Below are 6,203 nucleotides of genomic sequence, written 5' to 3' on the forward strand. Positions count from 1 at the left end.
ATACAGAAAAGTGTCCTTGTTTATTCATTTTTTGGAACATTTGTCTATATGATGAGTAGAGCACTGTCTTGGTGAAATGCCAAATAATATTCTACTGTTTTAGGATATTGCAAAAATAATGTAATAATTAAATGTCCTTGGATTTGCCTGGGGCATTTTTTTGTAGAGACAGCAACATATAATAGTTTCTGAAACAACAAATCATGGTCATATTTTAAGAACATTCAATATATTCCACAAATTTGATTTAATTTGATTTGATTTATTATTGTCACATGTATTGGTATACAATGAAAAATATTGTTTCTTGCACGCTCTACAGACAAAGCATACCGTTCATAGAGAAGGGAAGGAGAGTGTGAAGAATGTAGTGTTTCAGTCATAATTAGGGTGGAGAGTAAGATTAACTTAATATAAGGTAGGTCCATTCAAGAGTCTGATGGCAGCAAGGAGGAAGCTGTTCTGGAGTCGGTTGGTACATAACCTCAGACTTTTGTATCTTTTTCCCCACAGAAGGTGACTTGAGTTATGATGTGATGACATCCACCTTTAAGGTTGGAAATTAAGTTGTCAAGACAAGGCAGAGTATCTTTAAAGACATCTAGGCAGCTTAAATAGCAAACACAAAATTTCCTGTGGAGCATATGGTAGGAAAATGTGTATTTGTTCATTTTGGAAGAAAGAACAGAAGGGCAGTTTGTGAATTAAATGGCGAGAGACTGCAGAACTCAGTGGGACCAAGGAATCGGGGTGTTGTGGTATGTGAATCACAGAAAGTTAGTACAGCGGGTGATTAGGAAGGAAAATGATATGATGGTGTTTATTGCAGAGGGAAGGGAATATAAAAGTAGGGGAGGTTTGCTGCAGCTGTACAGAGCTTTGGTGAATCACATCTCAAAAACTATGTAAAGCTTTGGTCTCCGTACTGGAAAAAAGGATACAATTGTGTTAGGAGCAGAGCAGATACGGTTCATTCCTGGGATGAAGGGCTTTCCTATAAAAAAAGATTGAACAGGTTGGGCCTACACTTGTTGGAGTTTAGAAGAATTAGAGGTAGTCTGAATGAAACATCTAAGATCCTGAGGGGGCTTGATGGGAAGGATATCGGGAGAATGCTTCCACTGGTGGGAGAGACTAGAATTAGGAGATATGAGGTTTAAATATGAGGTTTCCCTTTCAAAACTGAGATGGGCAGAATTGTTTTCTTCCAGAGAGCCATTAGTCTGTGACATTCTCTTCCCCAGAGAGCAGTGGAGGATAGGTCATTGAATTTATTCAAGACCGAGTTAGACATTTTTAATAGACAAGGGAGTCGAGAGTTATGGGGGGTGTGGCAGGAAAGTGGAATTGAGACCATAATCGAATCAGTCATGACCTTTTTGAATGGCAGAGCAGGCTCTCAAGTCTAAATCACCTATTCCTGCTCCTATGTTACTGTCAATCATAATAAGAAGTCTCCCAACATCAGGTTAAAGTCCAACAGGTTTATTTGGTAGCACAAGTTTTCAAGGTGTCGCTCCTTCTTCAGCTGAGTGGGAGTTCTGTTCACAAACAGAGCATATAAAGACACAAACTCAATTTACAAGATAATGGTTGGAATGTGAGTCTTTACAGGTAATCAAATCTTAAAAGTACAGACAGTGTGAGTGGAGAGAGGGCCAAGCACAGGTTAAAGAGGTTGTATTGTCTCCAGCCAGGACAGTTCATGAGATTTTGCAAGCCGAGCAAGTTGCAAGGGTTACAGATAGTGTGACATGAACGCAAGATCCCAGTTAAGGCCATCCTCTTTTGTGTGGAACTTAGCTATCAGTTTCTGCTCAGCAACTCTGCGTGGTCATGTGTCATAAAGGCCGCCTTAGAGAATTCTTACCTGAAGATCAAATGTTGAATGCCCGTGACTGCTGAAGTGTTCCCCAATTGGAAGGGAACACTCCTGCCTGGTGATTGCTGAGCGGTGTTCATTCATCCATTGGCATAGCACCTGCACGGTCTCTCCAATGTCTCGGGACATCCTTTCCTGCAGCGTATCAGGTAGACCATGTTGGCTAAATCACAAGAGTATGTACCATGTACCTGGTGGATGGTGTTCTCACGTGAGACGATGGTATCCGTGTCGATGATCTGGCACGTCTTGCAGAGGTTGCTGTGGCAGGGTTGTGTGGTGTCATGGTCATGGTTCCCCTGAAGGCTGGGTAGTTTGCTGCGGACAATGATCTGTTTGAGATTGTGCGGTTGTTTGATGGCAAGAAGTGGGGGGGTGGGGATGGACTTGGCGAGATGTTTGTCTTAGCACAAACAGGCCCTTCGGCCCACAAGTTGCGCCGATCACATCTATACCTACCAAGCCATAGAACTATCTGTAACTTCCAATGCCATTAGATCCCATATACTCATCCAGAAGTCTTTTAAAAGACCCCAGCGAGTTCGCTTCTACCACCACCAACGGCAGCCGATTCCACTCACTCACCACCCTCTGAGTGAAATACTTTCCCCTAACATCTCCTCTGTACTTGCTTCCCAGCACCTTAAACCTGTGTCCTCTCATAGCGACCATTTCAGCCCTGGGAAATGGCCTCCAAGAATCCACCCTATCTATTCCTCTCAACATTTTATAAACCTCTATCAGGTCGCCTCCCAATCTTCGTCTCTCCAGGGAGAAGAGTCCCAGCTCCCTCAACCTATCTTCATAAGGCATGCCTCCCAATCCAGGCAATATCCTTGTAAATCTCCTCTGTACCCTTTCAATAGCTTCCACATCCTTCCTGTAGTGAGGCGACCAGAACTGCACACAGTACTCCAAGTGGGGTCTGACAAGGGTCCTATAAAGTTACAGCATTACCTCCCAACTCCTAAACTCAATCCCTCGATTAATGAAGGCCAGTACATCATACGCCTTCTTGACCACATCCTCCACCTGTGAGGCCAATTTAAGAGTCCTATGGACCCGGACCCCAAGATCCTTCTGCTCTTCAACCCAGCTAAGACTCCTACCCTTGATATTGTACTCCTGCATCCCGTTGGTCCTGCCAAAATGGACCACTACATTTATCCGCGTTGAAGTCCATCTGCCACTTCTCCGCCCAGTCTTGCATCCTATCTATGTCACGCTGCAACTTCTGACATCCCTCCAGACTATCCACAACACCACCAACCTTTGTATCATCAGCGAACTTACTAACCCATCCCTCCACTTCTTCATCTAGGTCATTTATGAAAATGATAAACAGCAAGGGTCCTAGAACAGATCCCTGGGGCACTCCACTGGTGACCGACCTCCATGAAGAAAAAGACCCATCCACAACCACTCTCTGCCTTCTGCAGGCAAGCCAGTTCTGGATCCACAAGGCCAAAGCCCCTTGGATCCCATTCCCTCGAAGTCTTGCATGGGGGACCTTATTAAACGCCTTGCTGAAGTCCATGTAAACCACGTCCACCGCTCTTCCTTCATCAATGTGTCCAGTCACATTTTCAAAGAACTCAACTAGGCTCGTAAGGCACGACCTGCCCTTGACAAAGCCGTGCTGACTATTCCTGATCATTCTAAACTTCTCTAAATGCTCATAAATCTTGTCCCTCAGAATCCTCTCCATCAACTTACCAACCACTGAGGTCAGACTCACCGGTCAGTAATTTCCCGGGCTATCCCCGTTCCCTTTCTTGAAAATAGGAACCACATCCGCAATCCTCCACTCCTCCGGAACCTCTCCCGTCTCCATCGATGATGCAAAGATCATCGCCAGGGGCTCTGCAATCACTTCCCTCACCTCCCACAGTAACCTGGGGTACATCCCATCTGGTCCCGGCGACTTATCTATCTTGATAGAATTTAAAAGTTCCAACATATCCCCTCTCTTAATATCCACATACTCAATCTTTTCAGTCTGCCGCAAACCTGTAGTACAACCTCCCTGATCACTTTCCACAGTGAATACCGAGGCAAAGCACTCAGTAAGTACCTCTGCCATGTCTTCATCAATGACATGTTAAAGATTCCGGAGAAGATGTTGTAACTTCTTCGCTCAAGGGAAATACTATATGACGAAGTGTACTCTGTACCATGTTTGTCTCTGAGGAGGTTGGTGCGGTTTTTCGCTGTGGCACGTTGGAACTGCTAAACAATGAGTCTAGCACCATATCCTGTTCTTATGAGGGCGAGTTTGACAAAGTACCTCACAAGAGGTTATTGCAGAAGGTCGAGGGACATGGAGTTGGGGGTAGGGTGTTAGCGTGGATAGAGGATTGGTTGTCAAATAGGAGGCAGAGAGTGGGGGTCAACGGGTGCTATTCGGATTGGCGGATGGTGACTAGTGGAGTGCCCCAGGGGTCGGTGCTGGGGCCTCAGCTTTTTACCATTTATATAGATGATCTGGAGGAGGGAACCGAGTGTAGGGTGTCGAAATTTGCTGATGACACCAAGATTGGGGGAACGGCAAATTGTGCGGAGGGTGTGGAGAGTCTGCAGAAGGATCTAGATAGGCTGGGCGAATGGGCCAGGAAATGGCAAATGGAATTTAATGTTCGCAAGTGTGAGGTGGTCCACTTTGGTAGGAATAATGGTAGGAAGGACTATTACTTACGTGGCGAAAAACTGCAGCAGGCGACGGTGCAGAGGGACCTCGGGGTCCTTGTGCATGAGTCGCAAAAACCCAGCCTGCAGGTGCAGCAGGTGGTCAGGAAGGCGAATGGGATGCTGGCCTTCATAGTGAGGGGGATTGAATATAAAAGTAGGGAGGTCTTGCTGCAGCTGTATAGGGCATTGGTGAGGCCGCAGCTGGAGTACTGTGTGCAGTTTTGGGCGCCGCACCTGCGCAAAGATATTTTGGCCTTGGAGGGAGTGCAGAGGAGGTTTATAGGCTGATACCGGAGTTGAGGGGGTTGAGCTATGAGGAGAGGCTGAATAAACTAGGCTTGTACTCGTTAGAGTTTAGAAGAGTGAGGGGAGATCTCATTGAGATGTATAAGATGATGAATGGGATGGATAGGATAGAGGTGGAGAGACTCTTCCCGCTCAAAAAAGACAGTAGGACTAGGGGGCACAGCCTCAAGATAAAGGGGGGGCGGTTTAGAACGGAGTTGAGGAGGAACTTCTTCACTCAAAGGGTGGTGAATCTCTGGAATTCTCTGCCCGTTGAAGTGGTGGAGGCTGCCTCGCTAAATATTTTTAAGATGCGGGTTGATGGGTTTTTGATAAGAGAGGGGATTAAGGGTTATGGGGAGAGGGCGGGAAAGTGGAACTGAGCTACGACAGATCGGCCATGATCTTATTGAATGGTGGGGCAGGCTCGAAGGGCTAGATGGCCTACTCCTGCTCCTATTTCTTATGTTCTTATGTTCTTATGAGTTTTAGTGTCTTTAGGTGATTGTTACAATCCTCCTCATTTGAGTAGATCCTGCGTGTGTGGAGGGCTTGTCCATAGGGGAACGCTTCTTTAACATATTTAGGGTGGAAGCTAGAGAAGTGGAGCACCATGAAGTTATCCGTGGCCTTACAGTTCAGTGAGATGCTGAGGTGACCATCCTTGATGGAGATGCATATGTCCAAGAATGCAACCAATTCCGGAGAGTAGTCCACAGTGAGTCTGATGGTGGGATAGAACTTGTTGACATCAACAGGTAAGCGTTCTCCAGTGTGGCCTTCATGACACACGACAATGCAGAATCGCTGAGCAGAAACTAATAGCCAAGTTCCACACATGAGGAAGGCCTCAACCAGGATCTTAGGTTCATGTCACACTATCTGTAGCCCCTATGACTTGCCTGAGCTTGCAAAATCTCACTAACTGTCCTGGCTGGAGACAATACACATCTCTTTAACCTGTGCTTGTCCCTCTCTCCGCTCACATTGTCTGTACCTTTAAGACGTGATTACCTGTAAAGACTCGCATTCCAACCATTATCTTGTAAATTGAGTTTGTGCCTATATATGCCCTGTTTGTGAACACAACTCCTCATTCACCTGAAGAAGGAGTAAGATTCTGAAAGCTTGTGCTACCAAAGAAACCTGTGGACTTTAAGCTGGTGTTGTGAGACTTCTTGCTGTGCTTACCCCAGTCCAGTGCCGGCATCTCCACATCAATCATTACAGACCTTGACAAAATGTGATTTATTAAACACATTACTTGTAGTTAGTCTGCAGTGGGTGCAGAGGTTAAATGTACAATACTTAATCTCCCAGTTAACTTTATCTGAATAATGCCTTATCT

At 45.7% G+C, this 6,203-nt stretch overlaps 1 long non-coding RNA gene across 1 annotated transcript; it reads right to left on the reverse strand.

Moving 5' to 3' along the window:
• Nucleotides 1–1,469: 1,469 nt before the first annotated feature.
• Nucleotides 1,470–4,153, reverse strand: LOC145342544 (uncharacterized). Its single transcript, XR_013886559.1, has 2 exons — nt 3,957–4,153; nt 1,470–2,017 (listed from the first exon to the last, which is right to left on the reverse strand). It is a non-coding gene; the product is annotated as an uncharacterized LOC145342544 (long non-coding RNA).
• Nucleotides 4,154–6,203: the final 2,050 nt, after the last annotated feature.

The sequence above is a fragment of the Carcharhinus amblyrhynchos genome, chromosome 4 (assembly GCF_965287045.1).
Source record: "Carcharhinus amblyrhynchos chromosome 4, sCarAmb.v2.hapA, whole genome shotgun sequence".
Taxonomy (NCBI): Eukaryota; Metazoa; Chordata; class Chondrichthyes; order Carcharhiniformes; family Carcharhinidae; genus Carcharhinus; species Carcharhinus amblyrhynchos.